Source organism: Lagenorhynchus albirostris, chromosome 13 (assembly GCF_949774975.1).
Source record: "Lagenorhynchus albirostris chromosome 13, mLagAlb1.1, whole genome shotgun sequence".
Lineage (NCBI taxonomy): Eukaryota > Metazoa > Chordata > Mammalia > Artiodactyla > Delphinidae > Lagenorhynchus > Lagenorhynchus albirostris.
The window spans coordinates 71,974,396-71,991,056 of NC_083107.1; the positions used below are offsets into that span (position 1 = coordinate 71,974,396).

The window sequence follows — 16,661 nt, forward strand, 5'->3', positions numbered from 1 at the left end:
CCTGACATGCTTGTTTCTTTGGACAAGCAGAAATGGGCACGTCCTCTTGCTGGTTTGTGATGAAGCAAGAGTCGCCTTCTCACCATTAACAACCTCATGGAGTTTGGTGTTGCAGAAACAGTTGCTCAGGCAGGCTAGGTTCGGTTGCTACCAAATATCCTTGAAGTCTCAGAATTACTGAGAACAAAGATTTGCCTCCATGCTCGCTGGGTCCCTGATAAATCGGGCATGTCTGTCCTTGTTTCAGAAGGGAGATGAGTTCTGAGGTGTCAAGAGGAAATGGCCCTGTACCCAGTTTCACGTCCCGAACGGGGTCCCTGGTGCCTGGGATGCCATGTTGCTGAGCAGATGGCAGTGTCATGGGCGTGCTTCTGGTGGAGACAAGATGGAGATGAAACTGCACACCCCCTCATGTTGGCAGCTTTGGAGAGTCTTGGCCAGCTCTTCCAGGGGAGGTGCTGAGGTGAGAGGCTAGTTAGGGCACAGGAGCAACAACCCAGGCCAGAGCTTCCTGTGTTGAGCAGTTAGACACCTTTCAGTGCAGGTTGTTGATAAACTGCTTAGCACCTGGCATATATCTATTATTTCATGTAGGTTTTGATTACTGAGTTATAGAAGTTTTCAAATATTTCCTCTTTCTAGAGTTGCATCAACTCCGTTCTTCCTAGTGGGAAGATGGGGAAATAAATCAACCAAGATATTCTTTGACCGATCACCATGCCTATTCAACGTTCAGATGCCTATGCCGATCAGATCTCTCCAGAATATCCCAGGTAATATGTTTTGAGGGTTATCGTCAGCCTAGCTTGTTTGCTTCCCCCCTCTCTCGCTCTCAACCTTCTGAAGTATAGCATAGGGACCCTCGTAACAGAATATGTCAATGAATGTATTTAATAAGTGGTTGATATGTGCAGCTGCCTACATTTGTGGTCTTTTGCACCTTTTATGTGGCCTATGGCAGAATATGTGGTGAATGTTCTTGTGCCTCCCATGCTATATGTTTGCTCCTTGGAGATGGCTTTTCAACTCTGTTTCAATGCCTCTCCCATCCACGCAGCACGTGGCAGACAGATTCTGAGGTAGTTGACCCTCCATGGTCCTGATCTCCTGTTTGTGTCCTGTATAATACCTTCCTCTTGAGTGTGTATAGGGGGACCTGACTTGCTTCTAACCAACTGAATATGGCAAAAGTGATGGATGTCACTCCTATGATTACATTGCATTATATGAGGCTTTGTCTTACTAGCAAATTCATTCACTGTTTTGATGAAGTAAGTGGCCATTTTGGGGAAGTCCACGTGGGCCTCTCTGAATGGTGGGTGACATCTAGGAGCTGAGGGAAGCCTCCAACCATTAGCCAGCAAAAGCTGGGGCCCTCGGAAATAAATTCTTCCAGTAACCTGAGTGAGCTTGGAGTCAGGTTCTTCCCCATTCAAGCTTCTGGATGAGAACACAGCCTGGCTAAAACCTCAACTGCAGCCTTATGAGACCCTGAACAGAGGACCCAGCTAAGCCACACGCAGACTCTGACCCACAGCAATAGTCAGATAATAAATGTGTATTGTTCACGTTGCTAAGTCTGTGATAATTTGTTATGCAGTAGTTGAAAATGGACACATAACACTCAGAAGTTCCACCTGCATCGTAAGAGAGGTTCAGTGCTGTTCCTCTAAAATCTCCTCTGTGTCATCCAAGACATGTCCTCTGTGTGCTCCTGAAAATGAAAAACTCGATGATTTCCTGGAGAGAAATATCAAATACCTCTGGACTTACGTTTTTAGTTGTTAACATCTGCGTCTGTAGGCTAATGTCTTTCCTGAATTCCAGATCCTAATGCCTACTAATATATCTTCGCTTGGTAGTTCTACGTCAACATAAAAACGTCCCAAACTCGGGCTTCCCTGGTGGCTCAGTGGTTAAGAATCCACCTGCCAATTCAGGGGACACAGGTTCGAGCCCTGGTCCCAGAAGATCCCACATGCCGCGGAGCAACTAAGCTTGTGCGCCACAACTACTGAGCCTGCGTGCTGCAACTACTGAAGCCCGTGTACCCTAGAGCCCGTACTCTGCAACAAGAGAAGCTACCTCAAAGAGAAGGCCATGCACTGCAATGAAGAGTAGTCCCTGCTTGCCACAACCAGAGAAAGCCCATGTGCAGCAACGAAGACCCAATGCAGCCAAAAATAAGTAAAAAAAAATGTCCCAAACTCAACTCCTTATCCTCCATATTTGCTTCTTCTCCACTGCTTTTTGCCTTAAGAAATGGCACACTTCCCCTGTCAGCCTAGATCCTCACGTCTTCCCAGTAGTTCCCTGGGATGGCCCTTGGATCAGAAGCCCTATTTCATGTCTGGAGTGGAGAGACACTGCAAGGCTCTGTAAGCCCTGGGCCTTTGTAAATTGTCCCTTGGGCTTCTGGAGGGCTATTGTCCTTGTCCCCAGGGCCAAAAGGAGTCTTTTACCTGGGAGGTAAGAGGTCCCAAGCTCCAGGCCAGGATAATAAACCAGACAGATTGCAAAGGTACTGGGTCCTGGAGGCTCTCAGGGTTTTTCGCAGGTTTTCTCCAAACAGTCCTATATCCTCTGCCAAGGATATGTGACTCCCTGCCCTGCCTTTCCAGTCTATTAAACCTAGGCTATTAAGGATTCAGAGAAATCATATACAAATTTCCTCCTATATTAAATGACATTAAAGTTAGCATCCAAAGTTACAGAAAAAGATTTATTTAGTAAGGAATGTTCTCACATCCTTACTAAGCCTCAGTGTAGATGTGACTACCCTTGACAAGTCAAAGGTTAAAATGTCCCTCTGTCTCTGCAATATTTGTCAAGATTGAGTCCTAAGAGTTGCATTTTCAAATGCCTCTAATGAAAAGGGGGTATCTGTTCAGATGAAAAGGCAGAGGTGCAGAAACAGAGACTACAGTTGTCCCTGAAGAAGTGATACAAGATGACTAAGAAATGTCATTTGAGAGAAGGGGAAGGACCAGCCCTACATTAAAAAGTTAAAGGAATAGGAGAAAAAACAAACCATGAAGTCAGTGTATAATTATAGCTGATGCATGTATCATGTTTTATAATGCAGTGCTTGGATGATTAAGCAAAGAAACATCAGGATAGGAAACCTAAGATGGAGCCAGAAACAAGGTCATTGCTGAACTTGTATGCTGTGAGTTCTACAATATTTGATGGACACGGATATTTGGTCCTCAGCAGCCACTACAGACTGGCAGTCAGGTGAGTACAGCTGTTTGCTCAGTTGGGGGCCTCAGTTCAGACTAGTGTTCTCTGAGAACATCTTTACTTCTTCCCTAAACAGTTGCAAAGGAGAAACTAAAGCCATTTTAAACTATTTATTTATAAAAATGTCTTACATTTTACATATAATTTATTCTTGAGTATATTATATATTTTGTGGACATTTGAGATTCATTTTTCCATTATATTCTCTAACTGTCTAATGCTGGCATAGAAAGTAGTCATTAATTTCTAAATAATTATTTTTTAAAATGTGTAATAACTTCTCATCTACCCAGTCATCTAATCCTCAAACAGTAATAATTGCACCTTCTTATTTCTTGTGGCTAAAGATTTTTTCTTTTCCTTTACCTTATTACACTGTCTAGAAGAGCACTGAAATATGGAAATATAATGCCATTCATATATGTAGTTTAAAATGTTCTAGTAGCTACGGTAAAAGAAAGTAAAAGGAAACATGAAATTCATTCAATAATATATTATTATTTAACCCCATATACCCAGAATAAAATTTCAACCTCAATCAATACAAAAATTAAAAATTAGGTATTTTACACTCTTTTTTAAAAAAATACTAAGTGTTCAAAATCTGGTACAGCACACCTCAATTCAGATGAGCCCTGTTTCAAGTGCTCAGTAACCACATGTGGCTAGTGGCTATCATTTTGGACAGTACAGGTCTAGAACTTCTAGAACACTATAAACAATGACCATGATTGCAAGTAGCCTTGTCTTATTATTTTGTTAAGTGGGAACATCACTTACTTTTAACTAGCTATTACTGCCATTTGGCTTGGGACAATTTTGATTTTTTATCATATCAAGGAGCAATCTTCCATTCCTAGTTTATAAAATGTTTTTGTTGTGGTGGTTAGTGTTATAAATTAGAAATGCTATTGAAGTCACCTCCTCATCTTTTAAGATTTTTTTTCCCCTTTGACTTAGTGATATGTCGTTTAAAAATTTCCCCTAATATTTATCTGTCTCTGCATTCCTGAAATAATTTTACTTAGTTATGGAACACACCTCCTTTTACTTGGCAGGATTTGGTTTGCTTTTATTTCATTTCACCAGGTCACGTTTCATTTCACAAGGTGAGATTTCCCCTTGAAAATAGTATGACTAATAATACTAGGCAGGCACAGGCACGCTCTGGACTGAGTGAGGGAAGGGCTGCTTTTTCTCCTGAGGGCCAGGAAGTTGAGCGTGTGGGGCAGGATGCAGGTCAGGGTGTGTGGCTGAGTCTGGAGCCTCCTGGACTCAGTCACCTCGGCCCAGTGCAAGTGCCTTAGGGAAAATGGCTGAGTGCATGAGGAAAGTGCTGTGTAAAGGAATGGCAGCATTGGGAGCTGAGACATTGAATGATGTGGAACCACCGTATGCAGGCATAATACAGGGAGGGAGCCGTGTCCTCCTCCTTCTCTGTATCCTGAGAAGTCCTATGGGACCAGCCTGGGTGGTGTATGCCTCAAGCACCCCAATGCTGGTGACAATGGCCCGGGAGTGTGGGCCACCTGGTGCTGGTGTCTGGACCATTGATAAGCTCTGATCCATGGACAAGGATGACCCCTGTTTCTGAGTCACGTGCTTTCAACAAATACCGTGTGTGTGGTCCAAGAATCATAGTAGCAGTACACTTGGCCCTCTGGTGGACTGGTCAGATTTTCTAGCATTTTTTTTCTGTAAAACTGGTCACCAGGACTGACTATTTGCACAGAGTAGGTGTCCTTATGATTCTTGGAATTTTCATGAAAGTAGTGCCCAGAGAGAAGGAAAAGAGATGTTTTTATAATGGTGGGATAAATACTTAGTAATTATTCAAACTTGAATATTAAATGTGCCTGTATTAGTTTGCTAGGGCTGTGACAACAAGTTACACAGTCTCGGTGGATTAAGCAACAGAAATTTATTTTATCATATTTCTGGAGATTTAGAAGTCCCAGGTCAAGGTGATGGCAGAGTTCGTTTCTTCTGAGACCTCTCTCCTTGGCTAGTAGATAGCGACTTCCTCACTGTGTCCTCACATGGTCTTTCCTCTGTGTGTTTGTGTCCAAATTTCCTCATCTTATACTTATCAGGACACCAGTCATAGTGGATCAGGGCCCACACCTGCAACCGTATTGTAACTTAATTACCTCTTTAAAGACCCTATCTCCGAAGAGAGGGGGAAGATGGCGGAAGAGTAAGACACGGAGATCACCTTTCTCCCCACAGACACATCAGAAATACATCTACACGTGGAACAACTCCTACAGAACACCTACTGAATGCTGGCAGAAGACCTCAGACCTCCCAAAAGGCAAGAAACTCCCCACGTACCTGGGTAGGGCAAAAGAAAAAAGAATAAACAGAGACAAAAGAATAGGGACGGGACCTGCACCAGTGGGAGAGAGCTGTGAAGGAGGAAAAGTTTCCACACACTAGGAAGGCCCTTCGCGGGCAGAGATTGTGGGTGGTGGAGGGGGGGGAGCTTCGGAGCCGCGGAGGAGAGCGCAGCAACAGGGGTGCGGAGGGCAAAGCGGAGAGATTCCCGCACAGAGGATCGGTGCCGACCATCACTCACCAGCATGAGAGGCTTGTCTGCTCACCCGCCGGGGCGGGCGGGGGCTGGGAGCTGAGGCTTGGGCTTCGGAGCTTAGATCGCAGGGAGATGACTGGAGTTGGCGGCGTGAACACAGCCTGAAGGGGGCTAGTGCGCCACAGCTAGCTGGGAGGGAGTCCGGCAAAAAGTCTGGAGCTGCCGAAGAGACAAGAGACTTTTTCTTGCCTCTTTGTTTCCTGGTGCGCGAGGAGAGGGGATTAAGAGCGCCGCTTAAAGGACCTCCAGCTGCGAGCTGCAGCTAAAGGTGTGGACCCCAGAGATGGGCATGAGACCTTAAGGCTGCTGCTGCCGCCACCAAGAAGCCTGTGTGCGAGCACAGATCACTATCCACACCTCCCCTCCTGGGACCCTGTGCAGCCCGCCACTGCCAGGGTCCCGGAATCCAGGGACAACTTCCCCGGGAGAATGCATAGCACGCCTCAGGCTGGTGCAACGTCACGCCGGCCTCTGCCGTCGCAGGCTCTCCCCGCATCCATACCCCTCCCTCCGCCATGCCTGAGTGAGCCAGAGCCCCCGAATCAGCTGCTCCTTTAACCCCGTCCTGTCTGAGCGAAGAACAGACGCCCTCCGCCGACCTACACACAGAGGCGGGGCCAAATCCAAAGCTGAACCCTGGGAGCTGTGCGAACAAAGAAGAGAAAGGGAAATTTCTCCCAGCAGACTCAGGAGCAGCGAATTAAATCTCCACAATCAATTTGATGTACCCTGCATCTGTGGAACACCTGAATAGACAAAGAATCATCCCAAATTGAGGAGGTGGACTTTGCGAGCAAGATATATTATGTTTTCCCCTTTTCCTCTTTTTGTGAGTGTGTATGTGTATGCTTCTGTGTGAGATTTTGTCTGTATAGCTTTGCTTTCACCGTTTGTCCTAGGGTTCTGTACATCTGTGGTTTTTTTTTTTGTTTGTTTGATTTAAAAAATATTTTTCTTAATAATTATTTTTTATTTTAATAACTATTTTATTTTATTTTACTTTTTTATTTTATTCTGTTTCTTTCTACCTTTTCTCCCTTTTATTCTGAGCTGTGTGGATGAAAGGCTCTTGGTGCTGCAGCCAGGAGTCAGTGCTGTGCCTCTGACATGGAGGAGCCAACTTCAGGAAACTGGTCCACAAGAGACCTCCCAGCTCCACATAATATCAAACGGTGAAAATCTCCCAGAGATCTCCATCTCAACACCAACACCCAGCTTCACTCAATGACCATCAAGCTACAGTGCTGGACACCCTATGCCAAACAACTAGCAAGACAGGAACACAACCCCACCCATTAGCAGAGAGGCTGCCTAAAATCATAATAAGGCCACAGACACCCCAAAACACACCACCAGACGTGGACCTGCCCACCAGAAAGACAAGATCCAGCCTCATCCACCAGAACACAGTCACTAGTCCCCTCTACCAGGAAGCCTACACAACCCACTGAACCAACTTTAGCCACTGGGGACAGACACCAAAAACAACGGGAACTACGAACCTGCAGCCTGAAAAAAGGAGACCCCAAACACAGTAAGATAAGCAAAATGAGAAGACAGAAAAACACACAGCAGATGAAGGAGCAAGATAAAAAAACCCACCAGACCTAACAAATGAAGAGGAAATAGGCAGTCTACCTGAAAAAGAATTCAGAATAATGATAGTAAAGATGATCCAAAATCTTGGAAATAGAATAGAGAAAATGCAAGAAACATTTAACAAGGACCTAGAAGAACTAAAGAGGAAACGAGCAATGATGAACAACACAATAAATGAAATTAAAAATACTCTAGAAGGGATCAATAGCAGAATAACTGAGGCAGAAAAACGAATAAGTGACCTGGAAGATAAAATAGTGCAAATAACTACTACAGAGCAGAATAAAGAAAAAAGAATGAAAAGAACTCAAGACAGTCTCAGAGACCTCTGGGACAACATTAAATGCACCAAAATTCGAATTATAGGGGTTCCAGAAGAAGAAGAGAAAAAGAAAGGGACTGAGAAAATATTTGAAGAGATTATAGTTGAAAACTTCCCTAATATGGGAAAGGAAATAGTTAATCAAGTCCAGGAAGCACAGAGAGTCCCATACAGGATAAATCCAAGGAGAAACACACCAAGACACATATTAATCAAACTATCAAAAATTAAATGCAAAGAAAACATATTAAAAGGAGCAAGGGAAAAGCAACAAATAACACACAAGGGAATCCCCATAAGGTTAACAGCTGATCTTTCAGCAGAAACTCTACAAGCCAGAAGGGAGTGGCAGGACATATTTAAAGTGATGAAGGAGAAGAACCTACAACCAAGATTACTCTACCCAGCAAGGATCTCATTCAGATTTGATGGAGAAATTAAAACCTCTACAGACAAGGAAAAGCTGAGAGAGTTCAGCACCACCAAACCAGCTTTACAACAACTGCTAAAGGAACTTCTCTACGCAAGAAACACAAGAGAAGGAAAAGACCTCCAATAACAAACCCAAAACAATTAAGAAAATAGGAACATACATATCGATAATTACCTTAAATGTAAATGGATTAAATGCTCCCATCAAAAGACACAGACTGGCTGAATGGATACAAAAACAAGACCCATATATATGCTGTCTACAAGAGACCCATTTCAGACCTAGGGACACATACAGACTGAAAGTGAGGGGATGGAAAAAGATATTCCATGCAAATGGAAATCAGAAGAAAGCTGGAGTAGTAATTCTCATATATCAGACAAAATAGACTTTAAAACAAAGACTATTACAAGAGACAAAGAAGGACACTACATAATGATCAAGGGATCGATCCAAGAAGACGTAACAATTGTAAATATTTATGCACCCAACATAGGAGCACCTCAATATATAAGGCAAATACTAACAGCCATAAAAAGGGGAAATTGCCAGTAACACATTCATAGTAGGGGACTTTAACACCCCACTTTCACCAATGGACAGATCATCCAAAATGAAAATAAATAAGGAAAATAAATAAGGACACATTAAACAAGATGGACTTAATTGATATTTATAGGACATTCCATCCAAAAACAACAGAATACACATTTTCCTCAAGTGCTCATGGAACATTCTCCAGGATAGATCATATCTTGGGTCACAAATCAAGCCTTGGTAAATTTAAGAAAATTGAAATCATATGAGCTATCTTTTCCAACCACAACGCTATGAGACTAGATATCAATTACAGGAAAAGATCTGTAAAAAATACAAACACATGGAGGCTAAACAATACACTTCTTAATAACGAAGTGATCACTGAAGAAATCAAAGAGGAAATCAAAAAATACCTAGAAACAAATGACAATGGAGACATGACGACCCAAAACCTATGGGATGCAGCAAAAGCAGTTCTAAGAGGGAAGTTTATAGCAATACAATCCTACCTTAAGAAACAGGAAACATGTCGAATAAACAACCTAACCTTGCACCTAAAGCAATTAGAGAAAGAACAAAAAAAACCCTGAAGTTAGCAGAAGGAAGGAAATCATAAAGATCAGATCAGAAATAAATGAAAAAGAAATGAAGGAAACAATAGCAAAGATCAATAAAACTAAAAGCTGGTTCTTTGAGAAGATAAACAAAATTGATAAAACATTAGCCAGACTCATCAAGAAAAAAAGGGAGAAGCCTCAAATCAATAGAATTAGAAATGAAAAAGGAGAAGTAACAACTGACACTGCAGAAATACAAAAGATCATTAGAGATTACTACAAGCAACTCTATGCCAATAAAGTGGACAACCTGGAAGAAATGGACAAATTCTTAGAAATGCACAACCTTCCAAGACTGAATCAGGAAGAAATAGAAAATATGAACAGACCAATCACAAGCACTGTGATTAAAAATCTTCCAAAAAACAAAAACCCCATAAGATGTTACGGAAAAGCTGAACGAACTTTTTGGCCAAACCAATATTACATATTTCACCTAGTGGGATGTGGGGCAGCAGAGCATAATAAACATGTTACTATTTCATACCATGACATGAAAATAATAATAATATATATATATGAATTCAGATCAAATTTAATGTTAAATGAGTTTCAGTCAGGTTTTGTCTTCAAACGCTTTATAAAATAAACTACAAAGCGTTTGGAAGTTTAGAACTATAAATAAGGGATTGTGGGTCTGGGTACCATTAAGACTATCTTTCCCCTGAGAACATGAAAGTTTCATCTGAGTACAGCTTGCTTTATATGTATGTGTGTAGTACATATATAGTCTATATGTATATAGTCTGTTGAACTCTTTAAGGTTTGCCTATAATTATTGAACTACTTGGGCTGTTTGTTTAATGAATCAATTTTGGTGTTTATAGATTTTCTAGAAACTCTTTTCCTAGTGACTTTCAAATATACTAGCAGGGCTGACATAGTACTCATTTACCTTTTAAAAAAGTAAACTTCATACTTACGGTTAAATGACATGTTTATTCCTAACCTTTTTCCCCTTAATTGCACCCACTATATATTTTTCTGTTTCTTTAAAGTCAACAGTTGGAATTACTTTTCCATTTCTGTAGATTTCTTTCTAAAAACCATACTTTGTAATATTATCTCTATTACATTCTTATAAAAACTTTTCTCAGATTATTATGTTCTCTTTCTGACATCTTGAGGCAGATGCTTAGTTTCTCTATTTTATTCCTTTTTGAAGCAATAAAATTGAGGCTCACAATTTTTCTCTGAATGCTGCTTCAGTCTCATTCCATAGTTTGATATGTGGCTGAGGAACTGCAGGCTTGATTAACTCCGAGGCCAGTGGCTCCACCCTTTCCTGACCCCGTCTCTACCTCAAAACTGCCATCTTCAAAACTTGCCATATTGATTTCCCTTTTCTTTCCTGTTTGTTCGTCCTTTTACTTTGTAACTCTTTTCATTGGCTTTTTCTTTCTTTTTTTTAAACAAAATCTCATTTTCTCCTACTACAAACCTAAAGAAGCCAAAGCCCTCCCTTGAACCTGCCCTCTCTCCTTTTGCAGTTGAAATGTCAGGAGATGTGAGTACAGTGATTGGTTTAGTTGTTCCTGAAAGGGGGACACTTTAGGGAATGACAGGGTCTAATGAGTGACAGTGGCCACAGTGGTTGAAGTGGAGGCAAGTCCGTGAGATGCAGAAATGAAACAACCAAGGGGCCCGGAGGGAACGGGTATAATGTACCACATGATCGTCGGAAGCAGTGGGTGTTTTCCTTTTGGTTTGGCTTTTAGGAAAGCATGGTTTGTCTTCAATCTGCTATCTTATTTTCCTATTTTCTCTTGTTTATGCCTCCTTTTTGGAAGGGTGGTGGTGATTTTTTTGCCGTTTTCTTGCTTCTTCCATGCGGTCTGTTTTCTGATTTCTTTTTTGGTAGTCTCTGTGGGATATAAAGCCTTTTACATTCTATTAATGGTTACATTAAATAAACAATATTTTATCTTATATGTCACTTATTATCCGTGCCGAGTATCTCTATTAACTCTGTTGTCTAAGAGGAAGAGAGATGCTTATTTTTACCTCTACCCTCCACTCTTCCGTTTCCCCTGCACCCGACCCTCTGTCCCCACTCTGGGCTTGAGTTGATAAATGGGTACTCTGTTAAATTGTTAGATTGATTGTTAAGTTGTTTTTTTTTACATTATGTATATTTTACCGGAAGGATTATCTATGACATTTGCATTCTGGTTTGTAACAATTATATAGAATTACTTTTTAGTGTAAATGCTTTTAGTGCTTCCATTTGAAAGGTAGGAAGGAAAGGGCTGGGGAGACAAGCATTAGATGATACTCTGGGTGAGAGACCTGGCTCCCGCCTGGGGTTAAGCTTGTTGGGTGCCTCACTGAGGACTCCGGAAAGGAGATTTCTTTTTCTTTTCTCTCATCTCCCATCGTTGGCCAAATATTCTCTCTGCAATGATAGTGGACCAGCCTGTAGGACCGGAGACCAAAAGTAACACCAATATCAGACAGCTTTCCTGGATTTTAGCCACGACATATCTTCCCTGAGAGGTGGCGCCCCATGGAAGTTCTCTGGCTTTCTTGCCCCAGGCTTTCTTCCTGCCCATTTTTGTTGTTGTTCTGTAAAAGCCATAATATCCTTCCAAGGTAGCTTTGATCTTAGATATTCAGCCCATGAGTATAGCGTGTCAAGGGTCAAACATTCTCCTAGGAGCATTTGGGTATTTTTCTGGTTTTTCAATATATATGTGTTTTTTTTCTGCTTTCCTTTGGGTTGATATATGTTTTGAGAAATTTCCCAGAAACAATCTGCTGATGTCCTGGGAGGTTGGCAGTGCTCTGTGTGGGGATTTTAGGGGTGTGGACCTCTGGTCACACCACGGAAGCAATGGTGAGCACTCCTGCATCTTCTCCATCCCAGTGGTGCCCCTGCTGGTTGCAGTCCTCGTAGGGTACATAGCAAATGTCTGGATGTACTAGATACTAAAGACATTCAGATGCTCCCCTGGGATGCCACTTGGGCCTCCATCTGAGTGTGATTGTGTTAATGAACGCCCTTCATTCAGGCTTATAGGCTTCTTGGGGGTAAGGCAGCACTTTATTCTCTCCAAAGAAAGGACTTGAGCCACACGACATAAACTTGAGTTCAGATTTGGCTTGCTACATGTTAGAGTTGTTTTCAAGAGTTTAAGGAAACCTATAGGCTTGGACCCACTGGGCTTGATTTACTAGCTTGGGGTCTTTTGTTTTTTACTTTTTTTTAAAGAGAGAGAGAGAGAGAGAGAGAGAGAGAGAGAGAGAGAGAGTGTGTGTGTGTGTGTGTGTGTTTCTTTCTCATGAACTCACGCATGCTATTTAACTTTAGAGTTGGTGGTTATATCTTAGAGCGATGCACCTCTAGGTGTGGTCCATAGATGAACACCATCAACACACCACTGGGGAGCTTGTTTGACACAATATTCTCAAGCGCCATGATTCAGAAACTGAGAGTGGGACCCAGCAACCTGTATCTTAACAAGCCCTCCAGGGGATTCTGGTGCACATTAAAGAATGAGAACCACTGTCTTAGAGATAATCCACTCTACCCTTCTCAGCCTGCACTTGAGGTACTAAGACTCCTCCACAGGGAAAGTGATTTACCCAAGATGACATGTAGGGTCAGTGGCAGCCCAGGGATTAGAACCCAGGTGTTACACATGAAAAGAGCTGACATCACACCTGGAATATAGGAGGTATTCAGTAAATTAACTTTCCTTCCTCTTGCTTCTGCCCCTGTCTGAGAGAAGCAGGACATAATCAGCTAGGGATGCGCTGCTATCTCTCAATGCTCATCTCTCTTTCTCCCCTCAATTCAAATAACCCAGAGAAAGGTCCCAGCACGTGCTGTTAACTCACTGTGCATCCGAGAGCTCGCTGCCTTGCCCCTGTCCCCATTGTGATGATGAAGAAGTGAAGGGTTGGCCTGCCTCGCTCAGATCCTTTCCAGTTCTGACTTTCTAAGGCTTCACGGCAGGCTCTGACACACACGTTTCCCTGGTTGGCTATCAGCGGCCATCTGGCAATTAGCAGTCTCTGAGGCAGCTAATCCTACCCTGAGCTGGATTAAAGCTGAAGTTTAAAACATGGAGATAGGTGGGTGATTTATGTTTGAGTCTTTGGGTCCTGCTGTCCCTGGCAGCCTGGTGATGGAGGACAGAGAAGCTGATTTCCTCCCTTATCTATCTCAGGATCAGCTTCCAGAGGGACACCCTGAGCTGGGAGCTGAGCTGGGCTGCAGGAGGTGCTGGGTGAGCTCCAGGAGCCCAGCCCCAGCCAACAGGGCACGGCCATGCTAGCCAGAGGAGACTGGAGAGAGTCAAGTTCTGTGTCCAGCGCTGCATCACTAAAGCAGGTGCGATGGGGGACCCAGGGGGTTAAAGTCCAGATCGTTTTGAACCACAGCTCCTGGGTGCCATCCGGGGCCCCGTGGTGGCAGCTGACAAGCCCTCTGGCTCCTCTGGAGGGCCCTCTCATTAGGCACCGTGGTCAGAAAGCAAACCCGTGTGTGCGTTCACAGCCTGAGGAGATAATTAACTTACCTCTACAGAGGGAGTTGATTACATTCCTAGCATGACCAGAATGAGAAGTCTGAGCTTGGAAACGCTGGTGGTGGTGGGACGTATTTGTAATGGTTGGCTGAGGAGCCGTTTGCTCAGAAATTGGCCAAGTAATCAGACAAGTGCCTCTTTTCCTAATTGTTGATAAAAATCAGCTATTATGGCAGAGCCAGGGACTCACTCCTGAGACAGCCCATTACTTAAGGTGAGCATGCCTCCGAATAAGTTAGGACCATCTCAAAACATTTCACATAACTTGAGTTTAAAAGCAAGTTGTGCCTGTTGTGAATTCTGTATAGAGCTGGGCACAGGGGAGCGGGATTTACTGCCTGCATTTCATGGCTGGCTTGCTACTACTGTCAGGAACCGCCTTTCACAAATATTTACTCAGGGTAGATATCTTATTGAGCACCTACTATGTGCAGCTCTGTGCTAGGTGCTGAGGGGCTGGAGCAGACAGGTTCTCTATCCTGGAGGAGTTTACTGCTTATCCTATGAGAAAAGTTTTATCAAATGTGCTTGAACCCTGACTTGTGCGGTTTATTCTTTAAGGGTCATTGTTGTTCCTTTGATGGAGTGGACTGGAAAGTAATAAGCTTCTTAAGAGCTCACCTGTACCAAGCACTGTACTAAGCATCAGCCCACTTAATTCTCACACCATTTTGTAAAGAAACTGCTATTATCATTCCTGTTTTATATACAGTAAAGCTGTGGCACGGGGAGCTTAAGTACCTCCACCACGATGGTGAGAGGCAGACCCAGGAGGTGCACCCAGGTTTGTGGACTGCAGAGCCCATGCTCTTAATGCTGAGGCTGCAGAGAGATTGGTTTGCAAAGGCTGCACCTCCATCCTCAATTTCGCCTCTGCCACACCTACCCTGTGTAAGCACCCCCTACACACACTGGCTTCTTGCAGTTACTGGAGCCCACGGAGTGGCTTCCTGCCTTCGAGGTTTTATCCCTGCTTCATGTGCTCTTGTCATCTCTGCATAGCTTTCTGCTTCTCCTTATTCAGGTCTCTGATTAAATATCCATTCCTTACAGAGGTCTCCTTTGGCCCTCTGGTCTCAAATCACCCTCCCCGCCTTCCTTCTTGAATCTTTTCATCTATTTTGTTTTCATAGCATTTACTATTATCTGAAATTAAGTTATTTGTATATTTGTTTACTTGTTTATGGTCTGATGCTCTTACCAGATGATAAGGAATTCTTGGATCTTGTAGTTCTTGAAGCACTTTCCTATTGAGTTTTCCAATAGTTTGGTGAGATAGGCAGTTTAGGTGCTTTCATTCCCAGTTATTCCCCAAGGTTGCTGAAGTTCAGATATTGGAATTGGTTTATTCAAGGTCATACCACATCTGTGGCAGAAGTAGAATTATACCACAGATGGGCCTTCTGATGACTGGTTCAGTGCTCTTCTCCCTGCACCAAGAAGGATCCATTCCAAGTGACAAGCAATAACCAATCTCATTATTTTAGGGCCTGGAAAGCATAAAGTCACTGAATTAACCAATGACACTGAATTAAAGTTTCTCATGTGTTCTTTCACACGCCCCCCTCCTCCAACATGTCATGTCAAGTGGAACAAAATAAGATAGCCCCAGGTGATAAGAAATTTGATCTGGAGGTTTGAGAGAGAGCAACTGATGAAAAAAAAATTATAGCCTATTTTATTAATTAGTTTGTATGCCTATCTTAGTCCACAAAGTTTCCATTTGGCTCCAAAAATACCTAATAAAATAGATGCATAAATAAGAAATTAGAGCAAAAGGAGAAAGCAAAACTAGTTGGAAACATTAAATGATCAAAAAAGGAGACCCTAAAATGCAGAGTTAAAAGACTTATCACCATGAACTACACACTGTTTAAGTTCTGAGTTTTCTAGCAGGTATTGTCAGAAGGAAAAACTTGGTTGGTTACATAATTCAGAATGTTTTTGCATAAAATAAAACAAAATTACTTAGGAGAAAAACAGCCATTCCATTTTCTAAACTGGAGGTTAATTTCTCTTGAAAGAAAAGCATCTAGTACAGTATTTCTCAACTTTTTTAAACCTGTGACCTTTTTGATAGTGATTAAAAAACCTCTCCCTTGGGCTTCCCTGGTGGTGCAGTGGTTGGGAGTCCGCCTGCCGATGCAGGGGACACGGGTTCGTGCCCCGGTCCGGGAAGATCCCACATGCCGCGGAGAGGCTGGACCCGTGAGCCATGGCCGCTGAGCCTGCGCGTCCGGAGCCTGTGCTCCGCAACAGGAGAGGCCACAGCAGTGAGAGGCCTGCGTACTGTAAAAAAAAAAAAACTAAAACAAAAACAATAAAAACCAAAAAACCTCTCCCTTCTGCTGAGAATTACTGATGCACAGAAAATGGATGCTATGTTCTCCATAGTGCCATCAACTAGGACAATTTTGTTGATCTTAACTTTCTATAGATTGTAGTAGAAATAGATACTGCTTTCTTTTCCAAGTCTAAAATTAAGCCATCTGATACCCCAGAGATCTGAGTCACCCCATCTATAGACCACGGCATCACTTCTCATTTGGAACCATCACAATAATAATTGATTTAGGCAAGAGTCATCAACAGATGCTGAAACTGTTGGGTGAAAATTTGATAAGGAACAGGATATTCACTTAATCTCAAAGTATCTCCGCTTATGAATTACAAAGGGAAAAATAGTAATTTTACAAGGGACCCCACTTTAGTGAAGTGATCAGAGTTATCACCATTTATGGGACAAATGAACCTCCTGATACCAAGACATATCACCTCTGCA

The 16,661-nt window shown here is 42.7% G+C and overlaps 1 long non-coding RNA gene across 1 annotated transcript; it reads left to right on the plus strand.

Moving 5' to 3' along the window:
* Window positions 1–256: 256 nt before the first annotated feature.
* On the plus strand, window positions 257–3,218 carry LOC132531558 (uncharacterized). The gene is made up of 3 exons (XR_009544129.1): window positions 257–463; window positions 643–773; window positions 3,086–3,218. It is a non-coding gene; the product is annotated as an uncharacterized LOC132531558 (long non-coding RNA).
* Window positions 3,219–16,661: the final 13,443 nt, after the last annotated feature.